Below are 18,816 nucleotides of genomic sequence, written 5' to 3'. Positions count from 1 at the left end.
TTTGGTCTGCACAGTGGCATCGCGAACAGCCCCAGCAGTATCATCAACAATAGTGTGACTATCCTTACCACTAGAAATAGGACCATGATCGGTCACCACAGGGTCTTTCTTAACCCAGACACGAGTAACCTTCGGGCAAGCGCCAACGGAATGGCCCAGGGAGCGGCATCCAGAGCAAGACAGAGGTCTAAACGGGTAGGAAAGGCCAACCTTGACTAGGTTTGTTTCCGCAGAGAAGGGGTCCAGAATCGTGGCAGAGACTTCATCCGGGAGAGGATCACCCAGCTTATATAAAACTTGGATCTTAGCAAAGGGAACCAAATCAAGCTTCGAGGTAAGAGCATCCGCACCTATGGGCCTGCCAACCACACTGGCCAACCTACTTAGTCCCTCAGCCGTCCAGTAAGAATCCGGGACGTTAGACATCTTGATCCAAAGCGGAATGGTGTCAATACAATCTTTCCCCGGTTTAACACCCCAACGTGTTACAACCAACGGGCGACGCCCAATATACCAGGTACCTCGAGAGAGGCAAACATCTCTTGACTGCTCACAATCAAATTTAAAGACATACGTGCTAGAATCCCGTTGAAGGACCTTAAGAAGACCCCTATTCCCCCAAAGCTTAAAAGCGAACTCAGCTACCTCTTTATAAGATTTGGTCCCTTTAGTAAAGGTGCCAACAACACAAAACTTATACTTATCATTACCTTGTTTTAACACCTCTACAGGTGGCTCAACGACAAGGGTATCCTTCTTAGGCGGAAAGTAATCAAAGGAGACAGGAGCTACCTTCTCAGCTTTGAGCACATTAGCCCAAGACTTAACAGGTTGTTCAGCACCCTCCGTAGCCGTGACAGGAACTTCATCAAGCACTAGGTGGGCTTGCTTATCAGGTAGATTTCCAGTGTCAACACCCGAAGGGGCTGACTTGGGCATTTCATCACACAGATGGGGCGCAACTAGGGGAACACTAGAGTGCTCCATCTTCCCCTTCATTTTGTCACGTAATGGGTCACTTTTAGCAGAATTAAACACATGCAAACCAAAATCATCTCTTTCAGGCAAAAGTGGAGAGGCGATAGGATCGCCATCAGTAGCACGACGAGGCCGTAAGCGCTTACACCCATCAGCCTTCAGATCTGCGAGAACTTGTTCCTCACTAAAGCCCTGCTTTTTGAGGAAACCAAGAACTTCTTGCAACTTCCGGCGGGTAGAGTATAGTGCATCTCTCTCAAACCTAGAGGTGCGGAGGATAGCATGGACAGTGTCACTCACAGTGTGGGATTTCTCCACAATAAGGGGCTTCGGCGACACAGGTCCATCGCTAGAGATTTCATCAGTGACATCTTCAATTTCAACCCTTTCCACAACTGGGATGGAGCCCAGAGAACTCGGCTGAACCCAAGAACCATCAAGAAACCCAGAATCCAGGTGAGCACCTTCGACCTCTTTACCCGAACCAGAGAACAGTTCACGAAAGACATCTCCACGGACAGCAATTGGAGCACTTGAAGAAAAAGCTCCATCTTCAAGACAAATACCATCGTGGTCTATAGCAAAGCCATCAGAGTTGCAGTTTGAAGACATCATAAACAGGGAAAAGCTAAATAAATTAAGTGTTTGATAATTATAATAAGAAATATAGGTGAGGGATTTAGAGAAGAAGGAAAGTGGCTGCTGTGTTTGGGTGTAGAAAGAAGAGGAGGCGGCTGAGGGTTAGGGTTAGGGTTGGGGAGGGGTTTCTATCCTAGAGAGAAGGGAGAGGAAATTTCTAGAGAGAGAGTTTGATGTTGAAAACAACTTGTAGCTTCATTTTTGGTTGTTTGAAGTTAGAAACAACTTTTAGTTTCGTCTTTACTCGTTTGAGCCCGGAAACAACTTGTAGCTTCATTATTGACTCGATTGAAGTTGGAAACAACTTGTAGCTTAATTTCAGACTTGTTTGATGTTGAAAACAACTTGTAGCTTAATTTTCGGTTGTTTGAAGTTCGAAACAACTTTTAGTTTCATCTTTACTCGTTTGAGCCCGGAAACAACTCGTAGCTTCATTATCGAATCGATTGAAGTTGGAAACAACTTGTAACTTCATTTCAGACATGTTTGAAGTTGAAAACAACTTGTAGCTTCATTTTCGGTTGTTTGAAGTTGGAAGCGACTTTTAGTTTCATCTTTACTCGTTTGAGCTGGGAAACAACTTGTAGCTTCATTATTGACTCGATTAAAGTTGGAAACAACTTGTAACTTCATTTCAGACAGGTTTGAAGTTGAAAACAACTTGTAGCTTCATTTTCGGTTGTTTGAAGTTGGAAACGACTTTTAGTTTCATCTTTACTCGTTTGAGCCTGGAAACAACTTGTAGCTTCATTATTGACTCGATTGAAGTTGGAAACAACTTGTAGCTTCATTATTGACTCGATTGAAGTTGGAAACAACTTGTAGCTTCATTATTGACTCGATTGAAGTTGGAAACAACTTGTAGCTTCATTTCAGACTTGTTTGAAGTCGAAAACATTTGTAGCTTCATTTTCGGTTGTTTGAAGTTGGAAACAACTTTTAGTTTCATCTTTACTCGTTTGAGCCCGGAAAGAACTTGTAGCTTCATTATTTACTCGATTGAAGTTGGAAAAAACTTGTAGCTTCATTTCAGACTTGTTTGAAGTTGAAAACAACTTGTAGCTTCATTTTTAGTTGTTTGAAGTTGGAAACAACTTTTAGTTACATCTTTTCTCATTTGAGCCCGGAAACAACTTGTAGCTTCATTATTGACTCGATTGAAGTTGGAAACAACTTGTAGCTTTATTTCAGACTTGTTTGATGTTGAAAACAACTTGTAGCTTCATTTTCGGTTGTTTGAAGTTGGAAACAACTTTTAGTTTCATCTTTACTCGTTTGAGCCCGGAAAAAACTTATAGCTTCATTATTGACTCGATTGAAGTTGGAAACAACTTGTAGCTTCATTTCAGACTTGTTTGATGTTGAAAACAACTTGTAGCTTCATTTTTGGTTGTTTAAAGTTCGAAACAACTTTTAGTTTCATCATTACTCGTTTGAGCCCGGAAACAACTTGTAGCTTCATTATTGACTCGATTGAAGTTGGAAACAACTTGTAGCTTCATTTCAGACTTGTTTGATGTTGATCAACTTGTAGCTTCATTTTCGGTTGTTTGAAGTTCGAAACAACTTTTAGTTTCATCTTTTCTCGTTTGAGCCCAGAAACAACTTGTAGCTTCATTATTGAGTCGATTGAAGTTGGAAACAACTTGTAGTTTTATTTCAGACTTGTTTGATGTTGAAAACAACTTGTAGCTTCATTTTTGGTTGTTTGAAGTTAGAAACAACTTTTAGTTTCATCTTTACTCGTTTGAGCCCGGAAACAACTTGTAGCTTCATTATTGACTCGATTGAAGTTGGAAACAACTTGTAGCTTTATTTCAGACTTGTTTGATGTTGAAAACAACTTGTAGCTTAATTTTCGGTTGTTTGAAGTTCGAAACAACTTTTAGTTTCATCTTTACTCGTTTGAGCCCGGAAACAACTCGTAGCTTCATTATTGAATCGATTGAAGTTGGAAACAACTTGTAACTTCATTTCAGACATGTTTGAAGTTGAAAACAACTTGTAGCTTCATTTTCGGTTGTTTGAAGTTGGAAGCGACTTTTAGTTTCATCTTTACTCGTTTGAGCTGGGAAACAACTTGTAGCTTCATTATTGACTCGATTAAAGTTGGAAACAACTTGTAACTTCATTTCAGACAGGTTTGAAGTTGAAAACAACTTGTAGCTTCATTTTCGGTTGTTTGAAGTTGAAAACGACTTTTAGTTTCATCTTTACTCGTTTGAGCCTGGAAACAACTTGTAGCTTCATTATTGACTCGATTGAAGTTGGAAACAACTTGTAGCTTCATTATTGACTCGATTGAAGTTGGAAACAACTTGTAGCTTCATTATTGACTCGATTGAAGTTGGAAACAACTTGTAGCTTCATTTCAGACTTGTTTGAAGTCGAAAACATTTGTAGCTTCATTTTCGGTTGTTTGAAGTTGGAAACAACTTTTAGTTTCATCTTTACTCGTTTGAGCCTGAAAAGAACTTGTAGCTTCATTATTTACTCGATTGAAGTTGGAATGAACTTGTAGCTTCATTTCAGACTTGTTTGAAGTTGAAAACAACTTGTAGCTTCATTTTTAGTTGTTTGAAGTTGGAAACAACTTTTAGTTACATCTTTTCTCATTTGAGCCCGGAAACAACTTGTAGCTTCATTATTGACTCGATTGAAGTTGGAAACAACTTGTAGCTTTATTTCAGACTTGTTTGATGTTGAAAACAACTTGTAGCTTCATTTTCGGTTGTTTGAAGTTGGAAACAACTTTTAGTTTCATCTTTACTCGTTTGAGCCCGGAAAAAACTTGTAGCTTCATTATTGACTCGATTGAAGTTGGAAACAACCTGTAGCTTCATTTCAGACTTGTTTGATGTTGAAAACAACTTGTAGCTTCATTTTTGGTTGTTTGAAGTTCGAAACGACTTTTAGTTTCATCTTTACTCGTTTGAGCCGGAAACAACTTGTAGCTTCATTATTGACTCGATTGAAGTTGGAAACAACTTGTAGCTTCATTTCAGACTTGTTTGATGTTGATCAACTTGTAGCTTCATTTTCGGTTGTTTGAAGTTCGAAACAACTTTTAGTTTCATCTTTTCTCGTTTGAGCCCAGAAATAACTTGTAGCTTCATTATTGAGTCGATTGAAGTTGGAAACAACTTGTAGTTTTATTTCAGACTTGTTTGATGTTGAAAACAACTTGTAGCTTCATTTTTGGTTGTTTGAAGTTAGAAACAACTTTTAGTTTCATCTTTACTCGTTTGAGCCCGGAAACAACTTGTAGCTTCATTATTGACTCGATTGAAGTTGGAAACAACTTGTAGCTTAATTTCAGACTTGTTTGATGTTGAAAACAACTTGTAGCTTAATTTTCGGTTGTTTGAAGTTCGAAACAACTTTTAGTTTCATCTTTACTCGTTTGAGCCCGGAAACAACTTGTAGCTTCATTATTGAATCGATTGAAGTTGGAAACAACTTGTAACTTCATTTCAGACATGTTTGAAGTTGAAAACAACTTGTAGCTTCATTTTCGGTTGTTTGAAGTTGGAAGCGACTTTTAGTTTCATCTTTACTCGTTTGAGCTGGGAAACAACTTGTAGCTTCATTATTGACTCGATTAAAGTTGGAAACAACTTGTAACTTCATTTCAGACAGGTTTGAAGTTGAAAACAACTTGTAGCTTCATTTTCGGTTGTTTGAAGTTGGGAACGACTTTTAGTTTCATCTTTACTCATTTGAGCCTGGAAACAACTTGTAGCTTCATTATTGACTCGATTGAAGTTGGAAACAACTTGTAGCTTCATTATTGACTCGATTGAAGTTGGAAACAACTTGTAGCTTCATTTCAGACTTGTTTGAAGTCGAAAACATTTGTAGCTTCATTTTCGGTTGTTTGAAGTTGGAAACAACTTTTAGTTTCATCTTTACTCGTTTGAGCCCGGAAAGAACTTGTAGCTTCATTATTTACTCGATTGAAGTTGGAAACAACTTGTAGCTTCATTTCAGACTTGTTTGAAGTTGAAAACAACTTGTAGCTTCATTTTTCGTTGTTTGAAGTTGGAAACAACTTTTAGTTTCATCTTTTCTCATTTGAGCCCGGAAACAACTTGTAGCTTCATTATTGACTCGATTGAAGTTGGAAACAACTTGTAGCTTTATTTCAGACTTGTTTGATGTTGAAAACAACTTGTAGCTTCATTTTCGGTTGTTTGAAGTTGGAAACAACTTTTAGTTTCATCTTTACTCGTTTGAGCCCGGAAAAAACTTGTAGCTTCATTATTGACTCGATTGAAGTTGGAAACAACTTGTAGCTTCATTTCAGACTTGTTTGATGTTGAAAACAACTTGTAGCTTCATTTTCGGTTGTTTGAAGTTCGAAACAACTTTTAGTTTCATCTTTACTCGTTTGAGTCCGGAAACAACTTGTAGATTCATTATTGACTCGATTGAAGTTGGAAACAACTTGTAGCTTCATTTCAGACTTGTTTGATGTTGATCAACTTGTAGCTTCATTTTCGGTTGTTTGAAGTTCGAAACAACTTTTAGTTTCATCTTTACTCGTTTGAGCCCAGAAACAACTTGTAGCTTCATTATTGAATCGATTGAAGTTGGAAACAACTTGTAACTTCATTTCAGACATGTTTGAAGTTGAAAACAACTTGTAGCTTCATTTTCGGTTGTTTGAAGTTGGAAGCGACTTTTAGTTTCATCTTTACTCATTTGAGCTGGGAAACAACTTGTAGCTTCATTATTGACTCGATTAAAGTTGGAAACAACTTGTATCTTCATTTCAGACAGGTTTGAAGTTGAAAACAACTTGTAGCTTCATTTTCGGTTGTTTGAAGTTGGAAACGACTTTTAGTTTCATCTTTACTCGTTTGAGCCTGAAACAACTTGTAGCTTCATTATTGACTCGATTGAAGTTGGAAACAACTTGTAGCTTCATTATTGACTCGATTGAAGTTGGAAACAACTTGTAGCTTCATTATTGACTCGATTGAAGTTGGAAACAACTTGTAGCTTCATTTCAGACTTGTTTGAAGTCGAAAACAACTTTTATTTTCATCTTTACTCGTTTGAGGCCGGAAAGAACTTGTAGCTTCATTATTTACTCGATTGAAGTTGGAAACAACTTGTAGCTTCATTTCAGACTTGTTTGAAGTTGAAAACAACTTGTAGCTTCATTTTTAGTTGTTTGAAGTTGGAAACAACTTTTAGTTTCATCTTTTCTCATTTGAGTCCGGAAACAACTTGTAGCTTCATTATTGACTCGATTGAAGTTGGAAACAACTTGTAGCTTTATTTCAGACTTGTTTGATGTTGAAAACAACTTGTAGCTTCATTTTCGGTTGTTTGAAGTTGGAAACCACTTTTAGTTTCATCATTACTCGTTTGAGCCCGGAAAAAACTTGTAGCTTCATTTCAGACTTGTTTGATGTTGAAAACAACTGTAGCTTCATTTTCGGTTGTTTGAAGTTCGAAACAACTTTTAGTTTCATCTTTACTCGTTTGAGCCTGGAAACAACTTGTAGCTTCATTATTGACTCGATTGAAGTTGGAAACAACTTGTAGCTTCATTTCAGACTTGTTTGATGTTGAAAACAACTTGTAGCTTCATTTTCGGTTGTTTGAAGTTGGAAACAACTTTTAGTTTCATCTTTACTCGTTTGAACCCGGAAACAACTTGCAGCTTCATTATTGACTCGATTGAAGTTGGAAACAACTTGTAGCTTCATTTCAGACTTGTTTGATGTTGAAAACAACTTTTAGCTTCATTTTCAGTTGTTTGAAGTTGGAAACAAATTTTAGTTTCATCTTTACTCGTTTGAGCCCGGAAACAACTTGTAGCTTCATTATTGTCTCGATTGAAGTTGGAAGCAACTTGTAGCTTCATTATTGACTCGATTGAAGTTGGAAACAACTTGTAGCTTCATTTTCGGTTGTTTGAAGTTCGAAACAACTTGTAGCTTAATTTTCAGTTGTTTGAAGTTGGAAACAACTTTTAGTTTCGTCTTTTCTCGTTTGAGCCCAGCAACAACTTGTAGCTTCATTATTGACTCGATTGAAGTTGGAAACAACTTGTAGCTTTATTTCGGACTTGTTTGATGTTGAGAACAAGTTGTAGCTTCATTTTCGGTTGTTTGAAGTTAGAAACAACTTTTAGTTTCATCTTTACTCGTTTGAGCCCGGAAACAACTTGTAACTTCATTATTGACTCGATTAAAGTTGGAAACAACTTGTAGCTTCATTTCAGACTTGCTTGATGTTGAAATCAACTTGTAGCTTCATTTTCGGTTGTTTGAAGTTCAAAACAACTTTTAGTTTCATCGTTACTCATTTGAGCCCGGAAACAACTTGTAGCTTCATTATTGACTCGATTGAAGTTGGAAACAACTTGTAACTTCATTTCAGAAAGGTTTGAAGTTGAAAACAACTTGTAGCTTCATTTTCGGTTGTTTGAAGTTGGAAACGACTTTTAGTTTCATCTTTACTCGTTTGAGCCCGGAAACAACTTGTAGCTTCATTATTGACTCGATTAAAGTTGGAAACAACTTGTAACTTCATTTCAGACAGGTTTGAAGTTGAAAACAACTTGTAGCTTCATTTTCGGTTGTTTGAAGTTGGAACGACTTTAGTTGCATCTTTACTCATTTGAGCCTGGAAACAACTTGTAGCTTCATTATTGACTCGATTGAAGTTGGAAACAACTTGTAGCTTCATTATTGACTCGATTGAAGTTGGAAACAACTTGTAGCTTCATTATTGACTCGATTGAAGTTGGAAACAACTTGTAGCTTCATTTCAGACTTGTTTGAAGTCGAAAACATTTGTAGCTTCATTTTCGGTTGTTTGAAGTTGGAAACAACTTTTAGTTTCATCTTTACTCGTTTGAGCCCGGAAAGAACTTGTAGCTTCATTATTTACTCGATTGAAGTTGGAAACAACTTGTAGCTTCATTTCAGACTTGTTTGAAGTTGAAAACAACTTGTAGCTTCATTTTTCGTTGTTTGAAGTTGGAAACAACTTTTAGTTTCATCTTTTCTCATTTGAGCCCGGAAACAACTTGTAGCTTCATTATTGACTCGATTGAAGTTGGAAACAACTTGTAGCTTTATTTCAGACTTGTTTGATGTTGAAAACAACTTGTAGCTTCATTTTCGGTTGTTTGAAGTTGGAAACAACTTTTAGTTTCATCTTTACTCGTTTGAGTCCGGAAACAACTTGTAGCTTCATTATTGACTCGATTGAAGTTGGAAACAACTTGTAGCTTCATTTCAGACTTGTTTGATGTTGATCAACTTGTAGCTTCATTTTCGGTTGTTTGAAGTTCGAAACAACTTTTAGTTTCATCTTTACTCGTTTGAGCCCAGAAACAACTTGTAGCTTCATTATTGAATCGATTGAAGTTGGAAACAACTTGTAACTTCATTTCAGACATGTTTGAAGTTGAAAACAACTTGTAGCTTCATTTTCGGTTGTTTGAAGTTGGAAGCGACTTTTAGTTTCATCTTTACTCATTTGAGCTGGGAAACAACTTGTAGCTTCATTATTGACTCGATTAAAGTTGGAAACAACTTGTATCTTCATTTCAGACAGGTTTGAAGTTGAAAACAACTTGTAGCTTCATTTTCGGTTGTTTGAAGTTGGAAACGACTTTTAGTTTCATCTTTACTCGTTTGAGCCTGAAACAACTTGTAGCTTCATTATTGACTCGATTGAAGTTGGAAACAACTTGTAGCTTCATTATTGACTCGATTGAAGTTGGAAACAACTTGTAGCTTCATTATTGATTCGATTGAAGTTGGAAACAACTTGTAGCTTCATTTCAGACTTGTTTGATGTTGAAAACAACTTGTAGCTTCATTTTCGGTTGTTTGAAGTTGGAAACGACTTTTAGTTTCATCTTTACTCGTTTGAGCCTGAAACAACTTGTAGCTTCATTATTGACTCGATTGAAGTTGGAAACAACTTGTAGCTTCATTATTGACTCGATTGAAGTTGGAAACAACTTGTAGCTTCATTATTGACTCGATTGAAGTTGGAAACAACTTGTAGCTTCATTTCAGACTTGTTTGAAGTCGAAAACATTTGTAGCTTCATTTTCGGTTGTTTGAAGTTGGAAACAACTTTTAGTTTCATCTTTACTCGTTTGAGCCCGGAAAAAACTTGTAGCTTCATTATTGACTCGATTGAAGTTGGAAACAACTTGTAGCTTCATTTCAGACTTGTTTGAAGTTGAAAACAACTTGTAGCTTCATTTTTAGTTGTTTGAAGTTGGAAACAACTTTTAGTTTCATCTTTTCTCATTTGAGTCCGGAAACAACTTGTAGCTTCATTATTGACTCGATTGAAGTTGGAAACAACTTGTAGCTTTATTTCAGACTTGTTTGATGTTGAAAACAACTTGTAGCTTCATTTTCGGTTGTTTGAAGTTGGAAACCACTTTTAGTTTCATCATTACTCGTTTGAGCCCGGAAAAAACTTGTAGCTTCATTTCAGACTTGTTTGATGTTGAAAACAACTGTAGCTTCATTTTCGGTTGTTTGAAGTTCGAAACAACTTTTAGTTTCATCTTTACTCGTTTGAGCCTGGAAACAACTTGTAGCTTCATTATTGACTCGATTGAAGTTGGAAACAACTTGTAGCTTCATTTCAGACTTGTTTGATGTTGAAAACAACTTGTAGCTTCATTTTCGGTTGTTTGAAGTTGGAAACAACTTTTAGTTTCATCTTTACTCGTTTGAACCCGGAAACAACTTGCAGCTTCATTATTGACTCGATTGAAGTTGGAAACAACTTGTAGCTTCATTTCAGACTTGTTTGATGTTGAAAACAACTTTTAGCTTCATTTTCAGTTGTTTGAAGTTGGAAACAAATTTTAGTTTCATCTTTACTCGTTTGAGCCCGGAAACAACTTGTAGCTTCATTATTGTCTCGATTGAAGTTGGAAGCAACTTGTAGCTTCATTATTGACTCGATTGAAGTTGGAAACAACTTGTAGCTTCATTTTCGGTTGTTTGAAGTTCGAAACAACTTGTAGCTTAATTTTCAGTTGTTTGAAGTTGGAAACAACTTTTAGTTTCGTCTTTTCTCGTTTGAGCCCAGCAACAACTTGTAGCTTCATTATTGACTCGATTGAAGTTGGAAACAACTTGTAGCTTTATTTCGGACTTGTTTGATGTTGAGAACAAGTTGTAGCTTCATTTTCGGTTGTTTGAAGTTAGAAACAACTTTTAGTTTCATCTTTACTCGTTTGAGCCCGGAAACAACTTGTAACTTCATTATTGACTCGATTAAAGTTGGAAACAACTTGTAGCTTCATTTCAGACTTGCTTGATGTTGAAATCAACTTGTAGCTTCATTTTCGGTTGTTTGAAGTTCAAAACAACTTTTAGTTTCATCGTTACTCATTTGAGCCCGGAAACAACTTGTAGCTTCATTATTGACTCGATTGAAGTTGGAAACAACTTGTAACTTCATTTCAGAAAGGTTTGAAGTTGAAAACAACTTGTAGCTTCATTTTCGGTTGTTTGAAGTTGGAAACGACTTTTAGTTTCATCTTTACTCGTTTGAGCCCGGAAACAACTTGTAGCTTCATTATTGACTCGATTAAAGTTGGAAACAACTTGTAACTTCATTTCAGACAGGTTTGAAGTTGAAAACAACTTGTAGCTTCATTTTCGGTTGTTTGAAGTTGGAACGACTTTAGTTTCATCTTTACTCATTTGAGCCTGGAAACAACTTGTAGCTTCATTATTGACTCGATTGAAGTTGGAAACAACTTGTAGCTTCATTATTGACTCGATTGAAGTTGGAAACAACTTGTAGCTTCATTATTGACTCGATTGAAGTTGGAAACAACTTGTAGCTTCATTTCAGACTTGTTTGAAGTCGAAAACATTTGTAGCTTCATTTTCGGTTGTTTGAAGTTGGAAACAACTTTTAGTTTCATCTTTACTCGTTTGAGCCCGGAAAGAACTTGTAGCTTCATTATTTACTCGATTGAAGTTGGAAACAACTTGTAGCTTCATTTCAGACTTGTTTGAAGTTGAAAACAACTTGTAGCTTCATTTTTCGTTGTTTGAAGTTGGAAACAACTTTTAGTTTCATCTTTTCTCATTTGAGCCCGGAAACAACTTGTAGCTTCATTATTGACTCGATTGAAGTTGGAAACAACTTGTAGCTTTATTTCAGACTTGTTTGATGTTGAAAACAACTTGTAGCTTCATTTTCGGTTGTTTGAAGTTGGAAACAACTTTTAGTTTCATCTTTACTCGTTTGAGCCCGGAAAAAACTTGTAGCTTCATTATTGACTCGATTGAAGTTGGAAACAACTTGTAGCTTCATTTCAGACTTGTTTGATGTTGAAAACAACTTGTAGCTTCATTTTCGGTTGTTTGAAGTTCGAAACAACTTTTAGTTTCATCTTTACTCGTTTGAGTCCGGAAACAACTTGTAGCTTCATTATTGACTCGATTGAAGTTGGAAACAACTTGTAGCTTCATTTCAGACTTGTTTGATGTTGATCAACTTGTAGCTTCATTTTCGGTTGTTTGAAGTTCGAAACAACTTTTAGTTTCATCTTTACTCGTTTGAGCCCAGAAACAACTTGTAGCTTCATTATTGAATCGATTGAAGTTGGAAACAACTTGTAACTTCATTTCAGACATGTTTGAAGTTGAAAACAACTTGTAGCTTCATTTTCGGTTGTTTGAAGTTGGAAGCGACTTTTAGTTTCATCTTTACTCATTTGAGCTGGGAAACAACTTGTAGCTTCATTATTGACTCGATTAAAGTTGGAAACAACTTGTATCTTCATTTCAGACAGGTTTGAAGTTGAAAACAACTTGTAGCTTCATTTTCGGTTGTTTGAAGTTGGAAACGACTTTTAGTTTCATCTTTACTCGTTTGAGCCTGAAACAACTTGTAGCTTCATTATTGACTCGATTGAAGTTGGAAACAACTTGTAGCTTCATTATTGACTCGATTGAAGTTGGAAACAACTTGTAGCTTCATTATTGACTCGATTGAAGTTGGAAACAACTTGTAGCTTCATTTCAGACTTGTTTGAATTCGAAAACAACTTTTATTTTCATCTTTACTCGTTTGAGGCCGGAAAGAACTTGTAGCTTCATTATTTACTCGATTGAAGTTGGAAACAACTTGTAGCTTCATTTCAGACTTGTTTGAAGTTGAAAACAACTTGTAGCTTCATTTTTAGTTGTTTGAAGTTGGAAACAACTTTTAGTTTCATCTTTTCTCATTTGAGTCCGGAAACAACTTGTAGCTTCATTATTGACTCGATTGAAGTTGGAAACAACTTGTAGCTTTATTTCAGACTTGTTTGATGTTGAAAACAACTTGTAGCTTCATTTTCGGTTGTTTGAAGTTGGAAACCACTTTTAGTTTCATCTTTACTCGTTTGAGCCCGGAAAAAACTTGTAGCTTCATTTCAGACTTGTTTGATGTTGAAAACAACTGTAGCTTCATTTTCGGTTGTTTGAAGTTCGAAACAACTTTTAGTTTCATCTTTACTCGTTTGAGCCTGGAAACAACTTGTAGCTTCATTATTGACTCGATTGAAGTTGGAAACAACTTGTAGCTTCATTTCAGACTTGTTTGATGTTGAAAACAACTTGTAGCTTCATTTTCGGTTGTTTGAAGTTGGAAACAACTTTTAGTTTCATCTTTACTCGTTTGAGCCCGGAAACAACTTGCAGCTTCATTATTGACTCGATTGAAGTTGGAAACAACTTGTAGCTTTATTTCGGACTTGTTTGATGTTGAGAACAAGTTGTAGCTTCATTTTCGGTTGTTTGAAGTTAGAAACAACTTTTAGTTTCATCTTTACTCGTTTGAGCCCGGAAACAACTTGTAACTTCATTATTGACTCGATTAAAGTTGGAAACAACTTGTAGCTTCATTTCAGACTTGCTTGATGTTGAAATCAACTTGTAGCTTCATTTTCGGTTGTTTGAAGTTCGAAACAACTTTTAGTTTCATCGTTACTCATTTGAGCCCGAAAACAACTTGTAGCTTCATTATTGACTCGATTGAAGTTGGAAACAACTTGTAACTTCATTTCAGAAAGGTTTGACGTTGAAAACAACTTGTAGCTTCATTTTCGGTTGTTTGAAGTTGGAAACGACTTTTAGTTTCATCTTTACTCGTTTGAGCCCGGAAACAACTTGTAGCTTCATTATTGACTCGATTAAAGTTGGAAACAACTTGTAACTTCATTTCAGACAGGTTTGAAGTTGAAAACAACTTGTAGCTTCATTTTCGGTTGTTTGAAGTTGGAACGACTTTAGTTTCATCTTTACTCATTTGAGCCTGGAAACAACTTGTAGCTTCATTATTGACTCGATTGAAGTTGGAAACAACTTGTAGCTTCATTATTGACTCGATTGAAGTTGGAAACAACTTGTAGCTTCATTATTGACTCGATTGAAGTTGGAAACAACTTGTAGCTTCATTTCAGACTTGTTTGAAGTCGAAAACATTTGTAGCTTCATTTTTGGTTGTTTGAAGTTGGAAACAACTTTTAGTTTCATCTTTACTCGTTTGAGCCCGGAAAGAACTTGTAGCTTCATTATTTACTCGATTGAAGTTGGAAACAACTTGTAGCTTCATTTCAGACTTGTTTGAAGTTGAAAACAACTTGTAGCTTCATTTTTAGTTGTTTGAAGTTGGAAACAACTTTTAGTTTCATCTTTTCTCATTTGAGCCCGGAAACAACTTGTAGCTTCATTATTGACTCGATTGAAGTTGGAAACAACTTGTAGCTTTATTTCAGACTTGTTTGATGTTGAAAACAACTTGTTGCTTCATTTTCGGTTGTTTGAAGTTGGAAACAACTTTTAGTTTCATCTTTACTCGTTTGAGCCCGGAAAAAACTAGTAGCTTCATTTCAGACTTGTTTGATGTTGAAAACAACTTGTAGCTTCATTTTCGGTTGTTTCAAGTTCGAAACAACTTTTAGTTTCATCTTTACTCGTTTGAGCCTGGAAACAACTTGTAGCTTCATTATTGACTCGATTGAAGTTGGAAACAACTTGTAGCTTCATTTCAGACTTGTTTGATGTTGAAAACAACTTGTAGCTTCATTTTCAGTTGTTTGAAGTTGGAAACAACTTTTAGTTTCATCTTTACTCGTTTGAGCCTGGAAACAACTTGTAGCTTCATTATTGACTCGATTGAAGTTGGAAACAACTTGTAGCTTCATTTCAGACTTGTTTGATGTTGAAAACAACTTGTAGCTTCATTTTCAGTTGTTTGAAGTTGGAAACGACTTTTAGTTTCATCTTTACTCGTTTGAGCCCGGAAAAAACTTGTAGCTTCATTTCAGACTTGTTTGATGTTGAAAACAACTTGTAGCTTCATTTTCGGTTGTTTGGAGTTCGAAACAACTTTAGTTTCATCTTTACTCGTTTGAGCCTGGAAACAACTTGTAGCTTCATTATTGACTCGATTGAAGTTGGAAACAACTTGTAGCTTCATTTCAGACTTGTTTGATGTTGAAAACAACTTGTAGCTTCATTTTCAGTTGTTTGAAGTTGGAAACGACTTTTAGTTTCATCTTTACTCGTTTGAGCCCGGAAACAACTTGTAGCTTCATTATTGACTCGATTAAAGTTGGAAACAACTTGTAACTTCCTTTCAGACAGGTTTGAAGTTGAAAACAACTTGTAGCTTCATTTTCGGTTGTTTGAAGTTGGAAACGACTTTAGTTTCATCTTTACTCACTTGAGCCTGGAAACAACTTGTAGCTTCATTATTGACTCGATTGAAGTTGGAAACAACTTGTAGCTTCATTATTGACTCGATTGAAGTTGGAAACAACTTGTAGCTTCATTTCAGACTTGTTTGAAGTCGAAAACATTTGTAGCTTCATTTTCGGTTGTTTGAAGTTGGAAACAACTTTTAGTTTCATCTTTACTCGTTCGAGCCCGGAAAGAACTTGTAGCTTCATTATTTACTCGATTGAAGTTGGAAACAACTTGTAGCTTCATTATTGACTCGATTGAAGTTGGAAACAACTTGTAGCTTCATTATTGACTCGATTGAAGTTGGAAACAACTTGTAGCTTCATTTCAGACTTGTTTGATGTTGAAAACAACTTGTAGCTTCATTTTCAGTTGTTTGAAGTTGGAAACGACTTTTAGTTTCATCTTTACTCGTTTGAGCCCGGAAAAAACTTGTAGCTTCATTTCAGACTTGTTTGATGTTGAAAACAACTTGTAGCTTCATTTTGGGTTGTTTGGAGTTCGAAACAACTTTTAGTTTCATCTTTACTCGTTTGAGCCTGGAAACAACTTGTAGCTTCATTATTGACTCGATTGAAGTTGGAAACAACTTGTAGCTTCATTTCAGACTTGTTTGATGTTGAAAACAACTTGTAGCTTCATTTTCAGTTGTTTGAAGTTGGAAACGACTTTTAGTTTCATCTTTACTCGTTTGAGCCCGGAAACAACTTGTAGCTTCATTATTGACTCGATTAAAGTTGGAAACAACTTGTAACTTCCTTTCAGACAGGTTTGAAGTTGAAAACAACTTGTAGCTTCATTTTCGGTTGTTTGAAGTTGGAAACGACTTTAGTTTCATCTTTACTCACTTGAGCCTGGAAACAACTTGTAGCTTCATTATTGACTCGATTGAAGTTGGAAACAACTTGTAGCTTCATTTCAGACTTGTTTGAAGTCGAAAACATTTGTAGCTTCATTTTCGGTTGTTTGAAGTTGGAAACAACTTTTAGTTTCATCTTTACTCGTTCGAGCCCGGAAAGAACTTGTAGCTTCATTATTTACTCGATTGAAGTTGGAAACAACTTGTAGCTTCATTATTGACTCGATTGAAGTTGGAAACAACTTGTAGCTTCATTATTGACTCGATTGAAGTTGGAAACAACTTGTAGCTTCATTTCAGACTTGTTTGATGTTGAAAACAACTTGTAGCTTCATTTTCAGTTGTTTGAAGTTGGAAACGACTTTTAGTTTCATCTTTACTCGTTTGAGCCCGGAAAAAACTTGTAGCTTCATTTCAGACTTGTTTGATGTTGAAAACAACTTGTAGCTTCATTTTGGGTTGTTTGGAGTTCGAAACAACTTTTAGTTTCATCTTTACTCGTTTGAGCCTGGAAACAACTTGTAGCTTCATTATTGACTCGATTGAAGTTGGAAACAACTTGTAGCTTCATTTCAGACTTGTTTGATGTTGAAAACAACTTGTAGCTTCATTTTCAGTTGTTTGAAGTTGGAAACGACTTTTAGTTTCATCTTTACTCGTTTGAGCCCGGAAACAACTTGTAGCTTCATTATTGACTCGATTAAAGTTGGAAACAACTTGTAACTTCCTTTCAGACAGGTTTGAAGTTGAAAACAACTTGTAGCTTCATTTTCGGTTGTTTGAAGTTGGAAACAACTTTTAGTTTCATCTTTACTCGTTTGAGCCCGAAAAAAACTTGTAGCTTCATTATTGACTCGATTGAAGTTGGAAACAACTTGTAGCTTCATTTCAGACTTGTTTGATGTTGAAAACAACTTGTAGCTTCATTTTCGGTTGTTTGAAGTTCGAAACAACTTTTAGTTTCATCTTTACTCGTTTGAGTCCGGAAACAACTTGTAGATTCATTATTGACTCGATTGAAGTTGGAAACAACTTGTAGCTTCATTTCAGACTTGTTTGATGTTGATCAACTTGTAGCTTCATTTTCGGTTGTTTGAAGTTCGAAACAACTTTTAGTTTCATCTTTACTCGTTTGAGCCCAGAAACAACTTGTAGCTTCATTATTGAATCGATTGAAGTTGGAAACAACTTGTAACTTCATTTCAGACATGTTTGAAGTTGAAAACAACTTGTAGCTTCATTTTCGGTTGTTTGAAGTTGGAAGCGACTTTTAGTTTCATCTTTACTCATTTGAGCTGGGAAACAACTTGTAGCTTCATTATTGACTCGATTAAAGTTGAAAACAACTTGTATCTTCATTTCAGACAGGTTTGAAGTTGAAAACAACTTGTAGCTTCATTTTCGGTTGTTTGAAGTTGGAAACGACTTTTAGTTTCATCTTTACTCGTTTGAGCCTGAAACAACTTGTAGCTTCATTATTGACTCGATTGAAGTTGGAAACAACTTGTAGCTTCATTATTGACTCGATTGAAGTTGGAAACAACTTGTAGCTTCATTATTGACTCGATTGAAGTTGGAAACAACTTGTAGCTTCATTTCAGACTTGTTTGAAGTCGAAAACAACTTTTATTTTCATCTTTACTCGTTTGAGGCCGGAAAGAACTTGTAGCTTCATTATTTACTCGATTGAAGTTGGAAACAACTTGTAGCTTCATTTCAGACTTGTTTGAAGTTGAAAACAACTTGTAGCTTCATTTTTAGTTGTTTGAAGTTGGAAACAACTTTTAGTTTCATCTTTTCTCATTTGAGTCCGGAAACAACTTGTAGCTTCATTATTGACTCGATTGAAGTTGGAAACAACTTGTAGCTTTATTTCAGACTTGTTTGATGTTGAAAACAACTTGTAGCTTCATTTTCGGTTGTTTGAAGTTGGAAACCACTTTTAGTTTCATCTTTACTCGTTTGAGCCCGGAAAAAACTTGTAGCTTCATTTCAGACTTGTTTGATGTTGAAAACAACTGTAGCTTCATTTTCGGTTGTTTGAAGTTCGAAACAACTTTTAGTTTCATCTTTACTCGTTTGAGCCTGGAAACAACTTGTAGCTTCATTATTGACTCGATTGAAGTTGGAAACAACTTGTAGCTTCATTTCAGACTTGTTTGATGTTGAAAACAACTTGTAGCTTCATTTTCGGTTGTTTGAAGTTGGAAACAACTTTTAGTTTCATCTTTACTCGTTTGAGCCCGGAAACAACTTGCAGCTTCATTATTGACTCGATTGAAGTTGGAAACAACTTGTAGCTTAATTTCAGACTTGTTTGATGTTGAAAACAACTTGTAGCTTCATTTTCGGTTGTTTGAAGTTCGAAACAACTTGTAGCTTAATTTTCAGTTGTTTGAAGTTGGAAACAACTTTTAGTTTCGTCTTTTCTCGTTTGAGCCCAGCAACAACTTGTAGCTTCATTATTGACTCGATTGAAGTTGGAAACAACTTGTAGCTTTATTTCGGACTTGTTTGATGTTGAGAACAAGTTGTAGCTTCATTTTCGGTTGTTTGAAGTTAGAAACAACTTTTAGTTTCATCTTTACT

The sequence above is a fragment of the Daucus carota genome, chromosome 4, assembly GCF_001625215.2.
Source record: "Daucus carota subsp. sativus chromosome 4, DH1 v3.0, whole genome shotgun sequence".
Lineage (NCBI taxonomy): Eukaryota > Viridiplantae > Streptophyta > Magnoliopsida > Apiales > Apiaceae > Daucus > Daucus carota.
This window is presented reverse-complemented; position numbering follows the sequence as displayed.